The 21,569-nt window shown below is 46.1% G+C and overlaps 1 protein-coding gene across 2 annotated transcripts in view; it reads left to right on the top strand.

The window, feature by feature from the left end:
- The first annotated feature begins 6,635 nt into the window (after window positions 1-6,635).
- FOXN3 (forkhead box N3) overlaps window positions 6,636-21,569 on the top strand; it is a 355,335-nt gene continuing 340,401 nt past the window's right edge. For both annotated transcript variants that reach the window (XM_080917520.1, XM_080917519.1), the window contains exon 1: window positions 6,636-6,765. The gene's annotated coding sequence lies outside the window, so the exon portion shown is untranslated. The remainder of the gene's footprint in view (window positions 6,766-21,569) is intronic.

Here is a 21,569-nt window from a genome sequence, read left to right as displayed (position 1 = left end):
AAGGCCTTTCTTAGCCCAAGGTCTCAGTGCACTCTTGTACCGGGTTCCAACTGGGGACATTCATTCCGGGTGTGAAAAGAAAAGACACTGAGCCAGATCTGCCTAGAGCCCTACTTCCAAAGGTCATGTGGGTCATCTATGTAACCTCAGGTAATCTCAATGGGGTAGATGAATATCCTGAGTCAATAACGAATTCGGGATTTTTCTGGAGGCAGGTAGAAGGGGTTTCAACTATTCAGGGAACACTGAAGCTCCCACTTTCCAGCTTGCATGAGGGCGGAGCTTGGGGAGGGCGGAGCTAGGCGGGGTGGGGCGGGGCTAGCTTGCTCTTCAAGCCAGAGCTTGGAAGAGCAAGTTGCAAACATTCCCGCTGCCTTTGGCTTTCCTTTCCTGAGTGTTTTAAGGCTTAATTAATGTGTGTAAAGTGATCTGAAACACGGGAATGAAAAGAGCCAGGGACCCGCAGAGTGCCCATGATTACCTGAGGCCAGACAGCTGTAAAAGGGAGCCGGAGGGGGGCCTGAAGAGGCTGGGAGAGGACTCTGCTTAGCAGCCAACTGGCTGGCCCCACGCCAACTTGGACTGTTTTTGGCAGTCTGGCCCCATGCCTTCCTCTCAAGGCTTACAAGGCAGCTCTACTCAGGAGAAACAATTCTTTGGGGGGATCTTAACTGGAGCAGAAGAACCAGAGAGGAGATACAAACTATGACCATATTCATGAGTCAACCCTATAGTGGAGGAGACCACACTCATCCACCTCTCTTGTCAAAGCAAGACAAAGTGCAAATTCCTACATTTCGGGGGCCGGGAAGAGATGCACATAGAAACATCAAAGAGATGAATGAGTCACAGCTTTCCTCTTGACAGGAGGTGCAGCGGCAGTCCCATCACCCGCAGGAGGCAACGGATCTCTTTACAATGGTGGGTGGAAATATGAGGTCCAGGACCCACGCTGTTGCCCTATCTCCTACGCAAAAGGGTGAAGCTATCAGCCTCATGGGGGATGCTGAGGCTGTGACTCCGCAGGGTGATGTCAAGTGACACCTTATTGCAACTCGAAGCATACAGAGAAGTTTTTTCCATTATCAGCCTATTCCTACCCATATCTACAACGTTTGGGAGCATCCAGCACAGACAGAGCCCCTGCGCGTGCCTGGGTACGTAAACAGTGGCTATATATGCAGAGGAGCCCAAACTGTTTAGGATGATGGAGTTGGCAAAAAGGGTTGTTTGGGTAACTCAAAGTTTATGCCGGGTCTTCATTGTGTTTCATTCGGTGTCCTGCTTGGACTAATAGCTGGGTTGTTACTGACTTCCAGAACCCACAATCTGAGGGTGTAGCTGGCAGCTACAGTTTGGAGATCAAGGTAGGTGGGGACTTCCTCTTCCGAGGGCTCTGATAGCCTCAAAGTGGAACTCACTCCAAGACCAGGTCTATGGCTATACCATAAAACATGCATTCTCTCAACACAAGGAAGACCTACTAAGTGGATTGAGCCCCTCCCCCAAAGGAGGCCCATTTATAGCTTCTCTACCTCAGCAATTTAAATGGCCAAGAGACAATGTCATACTCATCCATCTACCACTGTAATGTAGGCTGATCTTCTCCAAATACCTCAGCCCTGACCAGCTCTTACTGACTGATGTCACTTGTGGGTCTCCAGAGGGTCCTCTGAAGCCACCAATAATGAATTCCCTCATAGAAACATCTGAACTGGTATCATGGTGTCTTTGATAAGTCACCTCACAACTGTCATGTAAATCATCTCCCACAGGGTCCAAGAATGATTCCCTTATCATTTGCAATACCTTGAAATTCATTTCGTATGTTAGCTGTCCCGAGCTACAGAGTGACCTGAGACACTGTTGTGTTTGTGAGAGAGTGTTTTGGGGTGAGATTATCATGGAACTCTTAGCCTGAGTAAAGCCGATAACCTTCCATAATGCCAATGGGCTTCATTCAACCAGCCAAAGGCAATTATAGAACAGGTAGGTCTTCTCCTGAGAAAGGGTCCTCTCAATTCAGGTCCCTTAAACTGAGACATTCTTTTTTTTTTCCTGCCACTGGATTTGCCCCCAGACATCAACTCAAACCGTGAGGGAGCCAGCGCCATCTTGTAATGGCGTCCGCATTTGGCTCCCCACACCCTACTTCCCACCTTTCTGGAACAGGTCTTTTGCTACTTTATGGGTTCTTCTTTCTTCTACCCTTCTCTGCCCTTTTCCCACCCCTTCAGCCCCTTAACACTAGGGAGGAGAGAAAAAAGGATACAGGGGTGGGAGGAAAGAGATCTTTGAACTCGGGGGCCAGAAAGGGGGGCAATGTTATCGTTAGAATACTTTCTGCTGGTTAGGGACACTGAATTCCATTCGGCAAGCTTGATCTTTGCCACCAGAATATCTAATTTCTTCTTGTTCCTTCTTGTTCTTTGCACACAACTTAACAAATTGTGACCAAACAATAACCGACAGCCAACAACCCAACAACCCACCATGCCTCTCAGGGCCCCTAGCCTTTATATAACCCCCACGAAAAGCCCCCAGAATTACAAACGTCACCCAGTCAAAGAAACCATCTGCAGCTGGGGAAAAAAAATCCCACCCCTGTTAGAGCACGAGGCAAATCATAGACAGCTTCCTGCTTCCTCTCCTATAGGCTCTTCCTCTGGAGAACCCCGAACTAACACAAACACCTCTTCCTACACTTTACTCCTCCATCTAACTTTTTTTTTTTTTTTTTTTTTTTTTTTGACACAGGTCTCTGGCCTATTTGGCCTAAAATGACCTTGAATTTCTAATCTTACGACCTCTGCCTCCTGCCGGGATCTCGGATTTGTGTGATGCTGGGAATCTAACTGGGGGTTTCCTGCTTGCTAGGCAAGCACCCTACCTACTAAGTTACATCCCTAGTCCCTTATTTTTTTTTTAAATGAGCATGTACTATATATCAGACACTGTTTTGTTTTGCTTTTGTTTCAAGACAGGCTCTCATTCTATAGCCAAGGCTGGTCTCAAACTCTCAGCTGTTCTGCAGCCTTGACCATGCGTGTGCTGGGATTAAAGACATCAGCTATGATAGCTGGCTCAGACACTTTATGTCCTTGACAAATCTCAGTGGGGGAAAAAATAACAAAGCTCCCTGGCACTGTGGAACTTCGGCTGTTATGTGTGGAGGAAGAGAGTGGATTATAAAGATCATAGATCAAAAGGGTTAGAAAGTGGTGAGCCCAGAGAGAGGGAAGAAGCAGGAGACACTGTCAAAGGGACATTAGGCAAGGGCTTATGGGACATAAAGGGGTTGGTCAAGTGGAGACCATAATCACCTTCAAAGATCAAGGCACCCAGACTCAAGATTTACATCAGTTCCTCAAGTGACAGTGTCTCACTTGGACAGTCAGTCTTCTATTTCTGACCCTTGTGGTCTGGCCATGTTTGAGGTGGTCCCCCCAGTGGATTTCCCTCTGTCCTTTCTTCTGTGCATCATGGTGAAGTTATGGGTGGGCAAAGGCAGCCTCAGCATCTCCGAGGAGAACACGGTTAAGAATGGCTCAGAAGACAACTGTTCCCAAGGCAGGGACAGTTGGCACTCAGGCTAGGGCAGCAGGGTGGCCACTACAGTTGTTTGCTTTAAGGACATTTGTGCCAGGTAGTTTTTGTCAACTCCACACAAACCGGAGTCACCTGGGAAGATGGGGGGGTCTTACTTGAAGAATTGCCTCTATTAGAATTCCTGTGGGGCATTTTTCTTTTTAGCTGATTGATGTGGGAGGGTCCGTAACACCCATTGTGTGGGCAACGTCATCCCTGAGCAGGTAGGTCTGGCTGTATGTGTGTGTGTGTGTGTGTGTGTGTGTGTGTGTAGTAACTGAGCAAGTCAGAGGAAAAGCAAGCCAATAAACAGTGTTCCTCTGTGGTCTCAGCTTCAGTTCCTGACTCTAGGTTCCTACTTGACTTCTCTTGGTGATGGATTATGTGACCTGGGAATTGTAAGATGAAATAAACTCTTCCCCAGGCTGCATCTGGCCAGTGTTTGATCACAGCGACGGAGAGGCAAACTCGGATGGCTTCGTTTCAATTCCCACAGCCTAGAGTAATACCTCGCCTAATGCTTTGCTCCAGTTACAATGGGAAGAATGAGTGAATCCGAGAATGAATGAATGAATGAATGAATGAATGAATGAACCTTCAGCCTGCTTAGTAACAGGGCTGCTTTTTGGCACCTCACGGTTCCTGGCTGGTGCTAAGGTCACTCGGGATCCTATGGTTCACACCATTTTAAGGTGACACGGATGGCGTTGGCCATAAAGTCATTCGTGTTTCCACAAAGAGTTCACACAAATCCATCAGGTGAATTTTACACAAGTTCTTCCAAGCGGCTCTCCGGGAAGGAGCATACACCTCCCGATACGACACCCCTTCCCTGACTGGCCTCTTACTCAGCAGCTGTACTCACTTTGAAGTTTCTGTCTGTGAGGTTCAACGTCATTCAGCCCTTCACCTGGCTAGCAACAGGTTGGAACACATCGTGAGAAGAGACACTTGGGTTTGGCAGAGAGGAGGAGGAAGTGGAAGGCCACAAACAGATTTGGCTGCTGACTTTCTCACGGGTGCAGGAGAGCTGAGAAGTGCCCCCCCCCCCAAGGGACTATCAGATGCCTGGTGCTGCTGGGTCGGCTCAGGGACATTCTGAGACTTTCAGGGACTAATGGCTCACCTAGTATCTAAGATACTTGACTTCGGGGCTTACAGAGCCATTCAGAGGGGACACTAGAGAGCGATCAGTTTCTACTGCAGATACATACCTCCTGTGTATAAAGCAGAGTCAGGAGTGTCTCGGTCACCAGGGGGAAAAAACAAAATAAATAACATCAAAGACCCAAACAACAACAAGGCACTACTTAGTCTGGAGCGGGAAGCCCCAGGGAGAGAAATCTGAACAGTCCAGGTCCTTCTAGCAAAATGTCTCAGCAGAGATTAAAACATTCTCAAGTAGCCTCACGTGACCATGCTGTGGACTGGGGCCCTGCTGCAGGTGAGAGAGGATGCTGGAAACCAGCTGCATTCCTACAGTGCTTGCAGAGAGGCAGGAGGGGGCAGATGCTCTGAAGATGAGGGCTTGCTGCAAGAGGTCAGGGGTGGAGAGACCTGAGGCAGAGATTCCATCTTCACTGGTCACCAGCTGCGTGGCTTTGGACCAGTCCTTTCCTGAACCTCCATTGTCTCCTCTGAGAGCCCTGAATTTCACCTGCTTTCTCTTGGAGGCATGGTAAAGATCACAGAAGTACTTTGTACCCCGTTACAACACTAGGCGTGAAAAGAGACGCCTGTGATGTGTCAGTGGGTTTAAAAATCTCCCATTACATTTAGTCACTGGAAAGGAGAGAGCAGCAACGCTTTGCAAAGGGACGTCTCCTGCTCTCAAAATAGAAGTCAGAAGCCACGGTTTTGGTTTTCTTTTTGGTGTAAACCACAGCACTCGACCGTTTGTTGCTATTAGCAGTCTGACTGAATCGAGACCTTCTAACTTGGTGGTATCTGAAAGGATCCTTGAAGGAATACTTTCTGTTGCCAACCCTTTCAAACAGGTTTCCCCAACTAAAGCACTGCTATGAATTAGGGGCTAATGGAACAGTCTTCTTAAAGGAGAACCTGCGAGATTTAAGTGACCTTCTAGGTGGGCCACAGTAAATCCAGAACCAAAAAGTTGGGAGAGCCTGGAGGGTGGAAGTTGGGGTGGAGGTGGGGTTAGGGTGGGGTGGGATGGGGGTGGGGCTGGGAGTAGTTGGTTTAATGAACTCCTCCAAAGTAACACTCTTGTTCAGAAAGAAACGTAGAATTTTTACAGTCCTCCTAATGGCAAAGAGCTGATCTGTGAATCAATTCAGAATCATACTTTACTTTTGGTTTATGGGATTTGCGAATTTTCGCATTTGTTTTAATTTGTAATTAAGTTTTCTCTACGAGGCACGCCATATGCCACCATTAATTCTCTCTAGTTGATTTCTTAGGAGATACATGGGTGCATGTTTTGATGTAATTTTGGAGGTCTTTTGAAAATCACATGACTACGTGGTAAGCCATATGGGGCTTTGTTATTTAAAACACAAATTATGAAGCTAGAGAAAGCAAAATGGGAAAAAGAAATGTTAACGGGGCAGACGGGGGGGGGGGGGGGGACTGGTTTCAAGCACACGAATTGTCCACTTTTTTTTTTTCTCCTCCCTGATATTCTGAAATCTCTGAGGATCCCGCGATGTCTCTTACCTTCTGTGAGCGCACCCTATACCACAGGTGCACGGAGCAAACCTCCCGGCCACGCTTGTGCTTGCCGCCCGGGCTGCAGACTCGAGCTAGCATCCGCCTTCTGGGAATTCGGCTGGAGCCAGCGCCTTTCTTTGCACACCCGGGCTTTGGCACTGAGCTCCGCTTTCTCCGCACCCAAGGCGGCACGGCTTTCCCGCTCGTGCTTTCCCGGGGCTCCCCCCACCCTCCCTTCTCCGGCCGCCCGGCAGTACGTGCAGGCTGCAGAGCGGGCCGCGGCCGGGGAGGCGAGCGCTAGGACCCAGCAGGACTCCGGGGCCCGGGTGGGAGCCGAGCCGCCGACCCCGGGCAGGCGCCGGGCGCTGGAGCCGGGTGTTCCGGCCGCGGTCCGTGCAGCTCGGCTGGGAGACGGCGCGAGCCGGCGGCGGGGCCCCCCGCGAGTCCAGCGCCGCCGCAGCCCCCCAATGCGGCCGCGACAAGCAGCTGGGGGGCAGGCGATCGAAGGTAAGGGAAATGCGGCTCGTTGGCTGCCTAGCGAGCCTCTGCCCGGGTTAGCATTGTCACCCCGAGCCTCGCTGCCCAGACTGCCCATTTTGGGGGGCACCCTTGGCTTTTCATCTTAAGGTGTCCGCCCCCATCTGTGCACCTAGTTTCGGATTGATTTATAGCATGCCGCCCAGAACGGGAAAGACCCAGGGATGGCGAGTTGCTTATTTTCATTAGTTTTTGTCTCAAAAGTAAGTTCATTTAAAAAAAAAAAAAAAGAAAAAGAAAGAAAAGAAAGAAAAGTTTTCCCCCCCTGGAATTTGTAGATAGCTGGTTTTACATTTTTATTTTAAAAAATCGCAGACAATGGATATTTATAAAAATTACCGAATAATTGATGTAATTCTGTTAATGACTTCGGAGGGAGGCGGCTTTGCAGGGTCCCCGGGCATGACTTGTATTTTCAAGGAACTAACGTGTTAAATGTGGAGTTTGGCTGGGCCAGAGTTACAGCATCGCTGTCGTAACTGGTTTTCTGTCAATTATAAACAGAGTGTCTGGGCAGTTTAAACCTCTTTTTCAAATACCGGAGCTGCATATCCCGGAGTGTCCGTTCAAGGAAGCATGAGTGTTTCGGTTTTTGGAGAGAGAGAGCCAAAAAAATAAAAAACGTTGCTTTGAGGAGAAAAACCCAGATTCCTAGCCTGCGAGACTATTTTTCATGCTTTGTTTATAGTCTGGGAATGACATTTGGGAAAGGGGAACGCGGTCTTTCTTGGGAGCTTTTAATCGTGGGGGTTATTAATTTATTTAATTTATTAGTTTCAATTGGTTGGACTCCGGGAGCCTTCCGTCACCAGGTTGTGCTAGCGTTGGGACACATGATTGTGAAGGCGAAACTGCCAGTTCGGAAGGGACTGGACCGGGCTGGTGGAAGCTCCCCCGTGGCGCTGTTGTAGGCTGGGTGCTACCGGCTCATTGAGGAAAATGGGAATGGCTTTGCGAGCTGAGGAAGACATCAGTATTTCCCTTTTGTTCCCTGTTTTTTCATTGATCTCCAGCTCTGCCTTAGCCAGGGGGAGCAGCTCTGAGGGTGCAGAGAGCCCTGAAGACTGCACTAATGTCTGGAGCCGGCTCTAACTCTAACACTCATTGGTCAGTCAGATGGGGACTTAGGAAAACAGTCACCCGAAACCTTCTTCTAAAACCTTGTCTTCATTTCAGATCTGCCTGCTTGTACATTGGTTCCTGCGTGGTTTCTTTCTTTCTTTCTTTCTTTCTTTCTTCTTCTTCTTCTTTTTTTTTAAATCTGGGTGCATCTGGCTCTCTCTGGTGTCTTTAATTTTTTGTTGTTGTTTCTATACAGATAAAGTAGGCCATTTTGGTGACAAATTTCTTCGCAGATGTCAGCTTCTAGCTTGCGTTGATAGATGTGGGGCTTCACAATACCGGCTCAATGATTTCTGTTCCTAAGTTGTAGAATGCAAAGTTGCTCAACTTGGAATTAATTTTTCCTATTTTTTTTTTTTTTTTTTTTTTGCGTCTGAGCATTTAAATAGCAACACCAACAGATGGATGCTTAACTGTATCATTACTTTGATAATTTAAGTGCCTTGTGAATTAGCATGTTTCTCGGTGCTAAATCTAAGTCTTCAGACGGTGAGAGAGAAAACAGACAATGAGGGGCAGGCAATCATGACCAGCTTGCAGACTGTTGCAAGAAATTGTGGCGTCTGCTTTGAGCAGACTACATTCACATCCAAGGAAAGGGTGGGGGGCTGTCTTTTAGCACCGAAAGCGGAATTAGAGATAGGGCTGAATTGGGATCTCTCTGTAAGACAGCCTGCCGCCTCAGGACATCTTTATTTGAGCCTTAAAGTGCCTCATTAAAGAAGCTGGGTCCCAGAAGTTGTTAGCCGTATAAACACTTTTCTGATTGGTTTAAATATTTAGACACAGGAAGTAGATGGTATCTAGTAACCCAGGAATGGAGACATGGTTGTCATAGAAACTGAGAAGTGTAACCCCACCCCACCCCCACCACACATGCATTCACTACCATGACCACCACTTAAAAAAAAAAAAAGCCCTGTATGTCATCACAGATGCCTGGAGAACTTGCTGGCTTCTGTTAGCTTCCCACAACATCTGTTGAAACCTGAGACCGTGCCTGTCAAACCAAGGTCATTTTACAATAACAACCAAAAACACAGCTCTCTGGAGTTCATAACTGTATTTTTATTGAAAATAGTTCAGGGAGAGCCCGAAAGCCAGGGCGAGCGTTCATGCTTACTTGGCATTTCGCATCCTCTGAGTTGAACAAGGGAAAGGCTGCAAAGATTACACCGGAGCCATTAATTGTAGCACTGTGTGTCTGCTACTAGAGGTGTGTGTCTACTGTTGGAACAAAAGTCCTTTTTACAGCCTTAGAGACCAACCAGACTGCTGCCTATGGAGGAAGGGTCATTTGGCAAAGGCGTAATGAAGTGTTTCTGTGGCTCGCAAGCCAGTTCCAGGTGGAGCTGAGGTGTTTGATCATGAAGGTCTCTGGGATTTTGGACAGGTTCTCTCAGGCTGCCTGGTGCTCTGGGGGAGCAAAGGGCAAGGTGTTCTTGGTGGCTGAGCAGGGAGAGAGGAAATGCTTTAAGTGGAATGAGGCTGTTTCCAGACTGCAAAGAGGACTCCCCAGTTGATTTAGAAGCCTTTCCTCCCCTGTGAATGGAGACCGGTGCTTTGGTTTTGAGGCTACTGGGGGAGGGTCCCCCAAGTCACTAACACCCAAATCAGCTATATCTTATTCATGGTGAGGAATACCAAGGAGAGAACTTTAACCACCTCCCCTAGGGTCCTCCTCCTCATTCATTCTGCTAATTGGAAAATAACCAAGCATACCTCTCCTAAATTTGGACTTTGAAGCCCTTCGGTAAAACTTGTTCACTCTATCAGCACATTGGCTAGAATTTGAGTGGGCATGTTGATGTTAATCTTTAAATTTTAAGGGTAATAATGCTTATTTTATTATTATTAATTGTGCGTAGGCGTATGTGACTGCATGTGGGTATGAACATATACCAGAGGTCCTTGGAGCTGAAGTTACAGACTATTGTGAGCCATCTCATGTAAGTGCTGGGATCTGAACATGAGTCCTCTGAAACAGACCTCTTAACTACTGAGCCATCTCTCCAGACCCCCTTTTAAAATATTGATTGATTGATTTTTCAAGACAGAATTCCTCCGTGTATCCCTGGCTGTTCTGGAACTCACTCTGTAGGGCAGGCTGGCCTCAACCTCACAGAGATCCACCTGCCTCTGTCTCCCAAGTGCTGAGATTAAAGGCATGCACCACCCCCCACCCTGCCAGACTCCTAAATTTCAAATTCTTTATATTTGTTTAGAAATAACTTCTCTCCATATATGGCATATTTAGTGCTGCACTGTTTTTTTTTTTTTTCTTCTTAAAACGGCTTTAAAACTTACTTAAATTGCGAGTTGGTCCTCCCTTGTTTTCCTTAACTGATTGCCTCACGGAGTGGGGAGAGATGAGCAAGCTCCTGAGTATGTTTTAATGCTTCTTTAATATCCTGTATCGACGGCATAGCAAACAGCGTAGAGCCTTGTAGTGTCCGTGACTGGATTAGGGGTCTAGTTCACGATCCCACATTATCAAATATTTGTTGCTCGGGACTTGAGGACAGGACTGGTCCCTCGAAGCAAAGGATTTCCTGTTGAGAACTTATCTGCAAGTAAAGCAACCTGCCCTTGACAGGAAGCCTGTCAGTTACTTGTTTTTACAAACCGAAGGAAGTGAGTGAGACGTGTTGGTTTCCAGAACCTACCTCGGTTCGCTCAGCCTGCCCCGAAGTTTGCTCAGTTCAGAGAAGGTGACCACAAGTTGGTAAGAAGGATGAGCTTGCTCCAAATCGTCGGCGCTTCCGTGAATTCCTGTTTGGACTTTAGAATTAGAAGAATTAATCCGTACACTGGCAGGTACAGCTTCGTTCACCAATACCAAGCGAGCAAGGTGCTTGATGAAGTCCTGACTCATTCCCACATGTCAAAAAGTCATCGACAGAATAATTGAGGCTGGCACTGTTTTGATGGCTGTGCCAATTTTTTTTAACAGTAGTTCCAGAATACCAACCAAATGCTGAGGGAGGGAGAAGGGAGAGGGAGAGGGCACTGCTCTTCCCCCCTTGCATCTGAGGGGAAAGCATTCATAAAGAACATACTTCAGGTATGTCCCACCCTCGCTGGTAGCAGGAGGCACGCAGGTTTGTAAAAAGGTGCTTGAGAGAGAAACATCACAACTTTGAAAGCTTTTACTATTTGAAAGAGTTATTTCATTTTTTTAACATTGGATAATCACGTGTTTAATTGCTTCGATTCATGAATGTTCCAAATTCTGGAGTAGTGGGAAGAAGCGCAACCCTCTTCAATAGGCTGTAAGTATATAGACCCCCCCATGAGAGACCTGCCTACTGGAATGGACCACACACGTCTTCTTAGGCATCGCTTCTGTTTTGTAGTTAGCACCAAGGAGAATCTTAAGCAAGATCCTGATATCCGAATTGAATCAAAGAAGAGCTCTAGAGAAATCAGGAGCACAGAGGTGGTAACCATCCTCCAGGCAGCACCTGGGGCTAGCTCTTGAACCCAGAACTCTGCCAACAGAGTTGCAAACCCACTGCTTTAAAAATGCCCCAAATATTCTCCCAAGGAAGCCGCAGGGAACTGCCTTCAGGGCCCTGTACCAGCTCAACTAAAAAAGAACTTTTGCCTAGGCAATTTCCGAGGACCCTTGCTCTCAGAGAGAGGAGGAGGGGAAAGGTAATGATCAGTTGTGTGTCACAGCACATCCTGAGAAACCACCGGGAAGCCAGAGAGAGGTCTGACCAGTCACTGCATGAAAAAGTCCCAGGCCCGTTATGAGAGAGGAGCAAGTCTTTGTCAGGGGTGTAAAAAACGCAGGCCCCCTTTATAAGTTATAGGAACAGCATGTGGGCATGACCAAGATGGCCCACTGTCAACTTGCTGGGAAGCTTGTGTTCAGTCTCTTTCAGCATGGTTCTGTCAGGGGTGGAGACAGCTCTTCTAGATTCATCGGGAAGGGAAGCTCTGCTGAGCCGTGTACATCGGCTTGGTGGACTCCCGTGTGTAATCATTAGATAGAATCGGTTATCTCTTCTACTCTGAGAATGCCCTGGAACAGTAGTATGTAGGTAACTGTGCTCAGGTTCCCCTTTTGTTCCAGATGTAACTGGTAGTGGGGGCTTTTAGGTGTGCCAGACAGGGGAATCCTCCTCTACCTTGCATTTAATTTTTTCATTATTCTTTATTATTATTATTATCATTATTGGTGTGTTGTGTGATGTCAGTGCAGTTGGGCATGTAGATGTCAGGGCACAGTCTGGGTTCTAGGGATTGCTTTCTATTTTATATTTAGCACCACGTGGGATCTCATGCCAGCTTTGGTACCCACTGAAGCACCTCACCAGCCTTACCCATGATTTCCACAAGTCCATGAGCTGAGCCAGAGGTAATGGAGACGGCAGCAGAGACCCCAGCGAGCTGTAGGGAGGCGGGTTGCCCGGAGGGACACAGCCTCGATCCTCCGAGGTTTCGTGGCTGGGGAGTCTAGAAGAAGAAAAGGGACACACCGCTCCTACTCTCCCTTCTCAGTGCATTGCTCTGGCCCCGCTCCCGCTGTCTGCATGGGGCCGGAGATCATGATTAAAATGATCAGTGTTGGAGGAAGCCACAGAACTTCCAGCCATTTTTTTTTTTTTTTAAAGAAAGCATTTCCTCTAAAAGATGAAACTAGTAGAGAGTACAAAATTGCCGGCCGCAGTAGTGGATGGGAATGATTGTGGGTAACTTTCAGTTATTGAATTGCGTTGAATAAAGCTTTTCATGGGTAGGTTGTTTAAGGCTCCTCCTGCCTCCTCCTGCCTGCGCCTTATAGGGAGCGTGTAGAGCACTGGAAAACCAGGAGAACCTTCCAAGGCACGGCAGAGCTATTTGCTCTGGAGAGGGGCACTACATCCCAATATTCTTGCGACTTGCTTTTTGGTTTTAATTGTTTTTGTCACTTTGTTTTGAAGACAGGGTGTCATATATCCTAGGATGCCCTGGAATTTGCTGTGTAGTCAAGGATAGCCTTGAACTCCTCATCTTTCTTCCTGGTTACAGGTGTGCCCCTTATGCTCACTTTGTGCTGGGAAGGGATTGAACCCAGGTTTTTGTGCATAGCAGGCAAGCAGTCTATCAAATCAACCACAGACTCAACCTAAGGGCTTGCTTTTTTAGTGGGCTTTTCTAAGTGTGGCCCAGTATGTGCCTAGTACAGAAGCAAAGCTCTGGAAACCCAGAAAGATCTCTGTGCCTAAAAAATGTTCTGATCTAACAAACTTAATGGTTGTATAGGTGAACCTTGTGATGGTAGCAGTGGCTTAACCTCAGCACTTGGGGGGCAGAGACAGGTGGATTTCTGAGTTTCAAGGCCAGCCTGGTCTATAAAGTGAGCTCTGGGACACAGAGAAACTCAAAATAAACAAATAAATGGTTGTATAGACTTTAAAATGACACTACTGTTAAATTAAAACCATCTCATCATTTCTTGGGACTGTCTTAGCATGTAGGACAGTCTCTGGAGAAATAAAAACTTTCTTTGGGCAACATTGACTATATTGGTTACTGAAGAATTGCATTGTCCTGAGAAGGGGTTTGTTTCACTAGATCCTACCTGCGGCCTTACTTCATTTGCGTCTCATAATAACCTACTGTTGCCGTCAATCACTAATAACAGTGACTGAGGTGTAAATGCTACACACAAGGAAACTGAGGCAAGAACATTCCTAGAATCACAAAGTCTCTTAAGAACCAGCTTGCTCTCATCTCTAGTTCTTGAACCCAAACTACAGCCTTTGCCACCCATGGACCACACACAGTAATCTTATGGTTTCTTGCCTGGGAGTGGTAACACCCCCTTCCACAGATGAAATGGAGTCTTCCCCCTAGAAAAATGGGAGCAGAGGATGGTGAAGGTTCTTGGTGATTCTGGGAAGAAATAGAATTTTGCCTGTTGACTTGTGTGTACACACATATGACCATAAGTGATGGGCGGGGCCTCTTAAGTCCCTTGTTGGTGAGTTTTACTTCTCCCTCTTCAACTTGATTGTTTTCAGCCATCCTGAGCACAATCACTTACGTGGTAAACAAATGATCCTGCCCACTACATAGGCTTTTCCTGGATTTCATGATAGTCTACCCAGTCTGGCTGCTGGTGGCATTTCTAATCCTTAAGCAGATTTCCTGACAATATTCAGCTTTGGAAGTAGGAGAAGCTCAGCTCTGTAATTGCTTTTTTTTTTTACTTGATCATTTTCTGGGCATCCTGCTGTGCTCTGGAGACTTGTGGCTGAATGGTTAGAGCTGGCGATGTGCACTCTCAGATTCTTTTGAAGGGGTCTAATAAATAATCCAAATTGGATAGAGTGTTTTCTTGATTCACGGGTGTGAGTTTGTATATTTCACAGATCTGAAATCACTTCAAGGGATCTGTTGAGGAAGGTGCTAAAGACGTGTGTAAATGTAGGAAAATGGATCATCCACGAATTCAGAGAACATTAATTGGACACCTACTGCATACCACTGACTGTGCCCAGTCCCTTGCAAATGGTGTGCTACCTGCTCTGGAACTTATATCAATGTTTTAAGTGGAACACTTTCCAAATGTGGCTCTCCTAAACTCTGTATTTTGATACCAGCTTTGCAAGGGCAGTTGAAGGTTATGTGTTTTACCTGAGAGCGGATCCCAGGAAGGAATAGGAAGGCAGCCAACAGTGCGTGAGCTGTCCCTCTCTACAACACTGGACACACCGAAGCTGTGTGGGGATTGGAACTCTCAGCTCCTGACTCGGGACTACTCTCAGGAGACTCACCATTTTAGCATCTGAGGTCCCCATGTGAGCTGACAGAGCAGGCTTTATCCTGAGAAGGTGTTTAGGACTGGACACCTTTGGGAGTCCATGTCAGGCACAAAGGTAACAAGGCCAGGTTCATCTTAGCAGTTTTCACTATTACCCTGTATTCACTAGCTCCTTCTCCAGTCTTAGAACTGTAGTTGTGCATGTGTGTGTGTGTGTGTGTGTGTGTGTGTGTGTGCATAAGCGTGAATGCACATGTGTGCATACATGTGTGTATGCGTATGAATGGACTTGCACACATGTGGTCATAGAGACCAGATGTTGGCCTAAGGTGTCTTCCTCGGTTGCTTTCCACCTGATAGTTTGAAACGTGGGTCTCTCACCAGACCTAGAGCTCTTGCTTTTGACTAGACTGGCTGGCCAGCAAGCCCTGGGCATCCTCCTGTCTCTGCCTTCCAGAGCTCACATTTCAGGTGGACCAGCTATTTATGAAGATGGAAAAAAATCAGGGCCTCATTACTGACTGAGCCATCACCCTAACCTGGACAGGTGTCTTTTTAGCCACCTTGTGAGCTTTCGAATGAGGAGATGTCCCTAGAGAGTGTGATTTTAATGTGCAATGGGACCACAGTGGTGGACAGTTCAGTCATTTGGGTGGAAATCTGCAGGAAGGAAGGGCCTGTTTGCTGTTCTGTTCCTTTCTGTTTTCTGGCTCTCACCTGCTCTTCATTTTCCAGGTTAGGAAACTTGGACTTTCTCTCTGCCCCAAGCTTCTGTTGCTGTCTTTCAGTTCCTCTTGTCTTAAATGAGTTCTGCCTGGTGCCCCCTGCTCTACAGATCCCACGAGTGACCTCAGGGAGGCTCTGTCCTGATAGCTTCTTCTCTTTCTTCACTCAGAGCCTACCCCCAAACCATTCGCCAGGTCTGAGTTCTGATGCTAGACTTCCTTTTTCTGACTTATTTCTGCCAACCCAGCTGGGCCTGTCGAGGGAGTTACTTAACCTTAGACTCCAGTCTTGGCTGCTGTTTCCTTAAGTAACATGGGAATCCTAAAAGGATTATTTGGAGAAGCTAAATCCTAGAGTCCTTGACAAGGGACGTGTCACGGAGCCTGGCATGTAGTCAAAATTAATGAACTATTTTTAGTGCTGTTTTGTTAATATTACCACTGTCTCCCTTGTCCACTGAGACCCCGTGGAGGCTTCCTGATATACCCACCTTATCAAACCTGTGTTCTGCTACAGTTCCGTCTATAACTCCTGTCCTTGCTGCTCAGGGAAGGGCCTGGGATCTGGTTTATACGACCAGTGTCCCCGCCCTTGTGGTGGCTTCTCTAGTTCCACTGCCGTTGTACCATTGCGCCCTGGCCACATTCATTGCCCGAGTTGTAGACTGTCATTTTAATCCACTTAAAACCTCCAGTGTGTAGAACAAAGCAACCCCTGTCTCTTGGCTGGGCAGCCTTCCTCCCGATACACACCTGAGCATCAAGAGGAACTTTTGGCAGTGCCTGTTTACGGCTTAGCTGTACCTGATCATTCCAACGGTGCCCCCAGTCTCAGTCTCCTTCCAGCACCAACATTCACTCTACCATACTCTAGCCGCTGTCCCCATGATGAGAGCCAATGTAGTTCTCCTCTTTTATTTCTCTCAAAGTCGGAGGCAGCTCAGGGTCCTGAGTCCTAGTGACCTTGGCTCTCAACATTGAGTGCATGCATAACTTGTATGTGTGGTGTTTGAATACAGGCTCGTTTTTTTTTTTTTTAATGCAACACATATGCATACATGCAACTATACTATTCAATAGGACAGGTATCTACATATCATATCTGCATACCGTATATGTACATATAAATACTGTGAGTCTACTTATGTCATTGTCCACATTTACACCTGTTTCTAGGAGAGCTATGTCCCAGCTCTGCAGCTGCATTTCTCTGTGTTTTGGTTTGTGGGCCAGCATGTTATATACTTAATTGAATGATTGAACTTTTAATTGAATCATACATGTGAAGAAGAGCACTGATCTCTAACTTGATTTCTTAAAGATCTGTTTATTTTTACTTATTCACTTTTATCACGTGTGCGGTGGTGTTTTGACTGCATATCTGCCTGTGTGAGAGCATTAGATGCCCTCCCTGAAACTGTAATGAGACAGTTGTGAGATGTCACGTGGGTGCTGGGAATTGAACTCAAGTCCTCTGGAAGAGAGCAACCAGAGTTCTTAACCACGGAGCCATCTCCCCTGCCCACTTGTTTTTATTTTTAAGTGGACTTAAACACATACCAACATCTAGACCAACAAATTGAACATCACATCTAAGAAATTCCTTTGTGCCTTAAACCACCCTGTTCCAAAGATGATCGCTTTCTAATTTTGAGCACCATTGGCTAGTTTTCCTCCGTATGTGAATTTTATATAAAAATAATCTGGTCTGTGAGATTACATGGTGTGTTAGTTAGGACTTTACTGCTGTGAAGAGACACCATGACCACAGCACCTCTTATAAAGGAAAACATTTCATTGGGGCTGGCTTACAGTTCAGAGGTTTAGGCCATTGTCATCAAGGCAGAAAACATAGCGGCCCACAGGCAGGCAGGTGCTGGAGGGTCCCATATGCAGATCTCCAGGCATCAGGAAGAGAGGGAGACACTGGGCATGACTTGAGCTTCTGAAATCCCAAGCCTACCCCCAGTGACACACTTCCTCCAACAAGGCCACACCTATTCCACAAGGCCACCGCTCTCAGTAACCATTCCTTGTGAGCCTATGGGCTCACACACCACAGTGGATAAAGGTGCTTGCCCCTAAACCTTACAACCCGAATTCACGTCCCAGGACCCATACGGTGGAATGAGAGAATCAACTCCTGCAACGTGTCTACACACACATATACCTGAACACAGACACACACAAGACGAGTACATAAAACATAATAGAACTTAAAACGGTACAGTGTATTTTTTTTGTGTTCATTTTTCCTACTTACCATTTATTTCTGAGAATTCGCGTGGGACTGATTCCGTGTAGCCATAGTGTGTTCTTTTGTTGCTGTCTAAAGTGTGTGCTTTTAGAAATAGTCCCAGCACTGACTTTTGCACATGGTTTTGAGAGAGCATACGCTACATTTATGCCTGTAGGCTACTGGCTGTATCCAAGGTTATGCATATGGTTAAAAATGAAATTGATTTTGTGCATTAATATGCTGTCCAGAAGTAATTTGTGTTTCTTAATTCTATCATGTATTACAAATTCTTTTTAATTTTTTTATAGGTGATCACATCATATTACGTGCAAATAACATCCGGTTTGTTTTCCAATCCTTGTAACTGTGTCTTCTTTTCCTTGCTGCACTAGTTAGATCCTGTCTCAGTGGGCTGAGGATGAGACGTCTCTGTATGTCCTGGGGTCACGTTGGTGACCTTACCCAAAATGTACTCACTGTCGTAATCTGAGTATTGATGGGGTATGTTGTGGACGTCTTTGTTCAATGCAAGAGTTATTCTCATTTTCTCGTTTTTTGTTTATTTCCTAACTCTTGGGTAGATGTCATTATCTTTCTGTATCCCGTGTATTATTTATATATATTTCCCATTAATATGATGATTTTTTTTTCATTAGTGGATTTGTAAAGTCTTAAGGTAACTATTTTCCTGGAATAAGATCACCTTTGCGAATCTGTGTGCGTTGATGAGATCTATTTGATGATAATCCTTAGGGTTTTATGTCTGTGTTCAGGAGTGTAGTTCATCCAGTTCTACGGTTCTCTTCTGAAACACTTTTTATTTTATATTTTGAGTGTTTTGCCTGCTTGTAAGTGCATATACCCTGTTTATGCCTAGCACTGTTAGAGGCCAGAAGGGGTTGGAGCTCCTGGAGCTGCAGTTACCTGTGGCTTTAAGCTGCCATGTGGGTCGTAACAACCGAACCTTGGTCCTCTGGAAGAGCAGCCAGAGCGCTTAACTCAGGAGCCTTCTCTCCACGACCTGGCTCTTCCTTGTTTTTGGAACTCATTTGCAAGAGATAAAGGGTTTTATTTCCTAGATTCCATTTTTGGCAATACATGACCATGTATTTCAGTTGGCATGCAGAATAATTTGTTTCACTGTGGCATGTTTGTGTGTGTGTGTGTGTGAGCGCGCGTGTGTGTATGCATGTGTGTTTGCATACATGTGTGCACCATGTTTACCTCCCTCCTTCCTATCCCTTCACCCTTGCCCCCTACTGGCCCCATTCTTCCTCTGTTCATTCATATATCTCAGTTTTGCTTATGGGAGAAGCCACATGACCGTCTTTCTGAGTCTGGCTTTCTGCAGAGAGCACGACTTCATTCTTTGCGGCTATCCGATGATCCCTTGTGTTCCTGTACCACGTTCCCTCCTGAGCTTGCATATTTGAGGATGTAACGATGGTGTGTGTCAAGTTTGATAGTGTTTTAAATATTTATGATATCACAATTTATTTTCACTCCTAAGCTATCACTTGTATGTTTGCTGGTTTTCAAAGACCCTCATAGTACCTTGTGTCATCTTCACAGCGTCTCTGCCTCTATTCTTTTTAATCTCGGAGTTTATTGCTTGCTTATTCTGGTAGCTTCCAAAGGTTGTAGTTCGTTCATTAATTTTGAATATTTTTTTAATAGAAAAACCCAATGCATCAATTAGATCCTAAGAACTAAATTAGCTTTCAGAAGTTTTAATAAGTTTAACTCTATATAGGTTCTAAGTTTTTTATTACTTTTTTTTCCTCAATAAGCTGCTAAAATGTTTTTTTTTTTTTAAAGCTTATGGAAGTCAGCCCTTTTTTCCTTCTTTTTTCCTTCCTTCCTTCTTTCTTCCTTCCTATTTTTTTGAGATGGTCTTTTTTCCAGTAGCCACGATACTCTTGGCGTGATGGCAGCAGTTCCCCTGTGTCAGCTTCCCTAGGGCTGGGATTACAGACATAAGTCACTCTGCCCAGGGAATACTGATTAGTGTGTGTGTGTGTGTGTGTGTGTGTGTGTATGTGTGTGTAGATGGGGGTTGAGTCACTTACATGTGGAGGTCAGAGGACAACTTTCTTTTTTCTTTTTGACAGCCAGATCCTTTTGTATTGGGGGACTGGGTCTCTGGGGATAGGCCTGGGGCCCTCACTGCACAGCTTGTTCATTGGAACTGCCTCCAGAATCCAGTGTCTTCGTCACATCTGGAAGCCTGGGAGGGCTGGAGAAGGGCTGGGCGTGCAGAGAGCTTCGAAGGCGTCATCTTCTCGGAATGCCAGGCCTGTGAGGATGCAGCCTGTGGCCCTGCAGTGTGACTAGTGAGGCCACACTCGCCCAGAGGAGCTGGTTGTCCTTGTCAGCCGCTGCTCCTCTGGTGGCCCCTTGAGGATGCCCTCGATGCACTTCAGTTCAAACACAGAGCTCCACTCCTTGGCGTCTTCTGGAGCTGGATCATGAGGAACACTTGCGTCCAGGCAGCTGCTTCTGGCTCAGCGACAGAGAACAACTTTCAAAAGCTGGTCCTGTGCTTCCACTGTGGATGTGAGGACCAAACTCAACTTGTCAGGTTTGAGCGAGAAGTAATTCGCCCACTGAACCACCCTGCTGGCCTCTGCTGTGTGTGTGTGTGTGTGTGTGTGTGTGTGTGTGTGTGTGTGTGTTTGGATTCAGGTGCACATGGAAGCCAGAGGTATCTGATCCCTGGCAGCCAGAGTTACATGTGGTTGTGGGTTACCTGACCTGGGTGCTGGGCACCCAGCTTGAATTCTCTGTGAGAGCAGTAAGTGCTCTGAATTGCCGAGCCATCTCTCCAGTGTCTTGTATTTCCTTTTTGTTATTGATTTTAACGACTGGGTTTTGGGTGGAAATGTTGTGTCCTGTTATGTTCGGGCATCTGCTGCTGCTGAGAAATCATTGGAGTCTAACTAATTTACATTTGTGCTGGACACGCTTCGAAAATCCTTTATTAATTTTAAATACATTCTCTTTATCTGAGGCTGTGCAGTTTTATTATAAAGAACATTGGTAGGAAGGTTTTATTGTTTTTGGTTTTTTTTTTTTTTTTTTTTTTTTTTTTTCAGACACACCAGAAGAGGGCATCGGATCCCATTACAGACGGTTGTGAGCCACCATGTGGTTGCTGGGAATCGAACTCAGGACTTCTGGAAGAGCAGTCAGTGCTCTTAACCACTGAGCCATCTCTTCAGCCCAGTTTCATTGTTTTTATTTTATTTTAATTTGAGACAGGCTCTCTGACAGCCCAGGTTGGCTTTGAGCTGCTATATAGCAAAAGCTGGTCTTGAACTCCTGATCCTCCAGCTAACAGTTGCCAGCACTGGGCTCACAAGCACACACCCCCATGGCCAGCTGCAAATTTCTTTTAACATATATTTTTACGTGGGATTTGCAGAATTGGGAATTGATCCCTGTCTCCCCAACTGGTTCCAGAAGATTCTCAGAATATTGCCCTTCGGCTGTGTTCTAAGTTGACCGCTTCTGCTGTATGCTAGGATATAGACTCTCCCTCCTGTTTTTTTCATCTTCTTTAATCTTGGTGTTTAGTTTTTACTATTTTTCTAACTTTACTAGGATTTCGGTTCATTTATTTTGAAGTAATTTTTCTGATACGAAAGTGCAATCCATCAATTATACTCCCAAGTCCAGCCTAAGGTGTGTCCTGTGTCTTACCTAATCTTGCCTACAGATACTGAGCATTATTTAATTGAACACGTATTTTCTGTTTCGTGGCTGATCATTTTAAAGGGTGAGGCTTGTGCCGTCTGGGCTGATTGTTCATGGCTCTCTGTTTCCTCTGGCATGGTGGCATTGTCTATTGTTTTGTCCTCGTAGACTTTCCTGTTGCTTTGCTTTGGAGATTATCCACGGGAATTCTTTGAGTTAGAGTTGACCGTGAGTT

Source organism: Micromys minutus (genome assembly GCF_963924665.1).
Source record: "Micromys minutus genome assembly, chromosome: 1".
Lineage (NCBI taxonomy): Eukaryota > Metazoa > Chordata > Mammalia > Rodentia > Muridae > Micromys > Micromys minutus.
Note: the sequence above shows the minus strand (reverse complement) of the source record. Positions and strands in the feature narration are given on the sequence as shown.